This window comes from Suricata suricatta, chromosome 6 (assembly GCF_006229205.1).
Source record: "Suricata suricatta isolate VVHF042 chromosome 6, meerkat_22Aug2017_6uvM2_HiC, whole genome shotgun sequence".
Classification (NCBI taxonomy): Eukaryota; Metazoa; Chordata; class Mammalia; order Carnivora; family Herpestidae; genus Suricata; species Suricata suricatta.
The window spans coordinates 36,725,887-36,727,072 of NC_043705.1; positions in this window are offsets into that span (position 1 = coordinate 36,725,887).

Consider the following 1,186-nt stretch of genomic DNA (forward strand, 5'->3'; position numbering starts at 1 on the left):
TCTCTCTCTCTCAAAAATGATGAAATATTTTTAAAAAATACACAACCAAAGATTTTGCCTTCCGTGTCACCTCAATTCCACACAGATTTTACTTATGTATATGCCTGCCCTCACACCCTCTTTCTCCCCTCAATGTCCACCCACATTTAGTCTAACCCAGACTTTGCCAGCAAACAGAGTCCACGAACCTGCAGAGCTCCTACAGTATCTGCACACACAACCTAAATGGAGAATCTGCAGTGCCCACGTTAAACTAGGCCCCCTTTCAGAATTTCACTCCTTTACTTTTTCAGCCAGTGTGAACTGAAAGCCTACTTTGCCCTTCACAAGATCCTAGAGCGACAGTGTTTAACAAGGCAAAGTGGGGGCCTGTCCTCACCAACACTGTCATCCCCAGCCACCCACCCAGGTAGCACAGTCAGTCACTATTCTACGTGACTTACTAAACTTTATTTTCGGAACCGCTCCTACATCCTCCGCTCATGAAGTCAGAGAGCTGGTCTGCTTAGCTCACCATGAAATGTTCTAAGCCCGAAACATCTGCAAGCACATCAGAGGAGCTCTGTAAATCCTTTGTGAATAAATGGGTAATGATAATAATAACAACAGCGGCAACAACAGGGAACATTTAGGGAGCTGTTGGTGTGTGCCAGTCATTACTGTAATTGTGTCACATATAGTAACTCACTTAAAGCTCGTGGGCATATGGCAGGCTTCTCTGTGCACACAGACACAATCTTTGAAGGCATCTGCAATCAATTTGATTAACTGAAACTTGCAACCGCGATTTTGGAGAGTAGCGCAGATATCGGAAAACGGGACTTGGATAGCAGCATGGTGACAGTCGAGAGCAGTTGGGGGATGAGGCTGACCAGAACTCAGATCAATGACAAGTACATTGACACCGGTTTTACCTGTCCTCCAGCCGCAAGAAGAGAAAGATGCTTGTTGAACCGCCTGTGCTCTATCACATTATGCTGATTTCTTAAGCAGACTTTCTCTGGGAAGTTGCTTCTTAACAAACGCTGGTGGCTGACAGACCCAGAAGTTCATGGGACAGATTGGTAATACAGGCTGTTCAGTCCCGCCGTGCTCACATAGGTGCTTCCTTCTTCTTCCCCATCGCCCTTCACTCATTAACTCATTTACAGACTTTTAGGGGGACACTTGCTAACCCAGAGCTGTC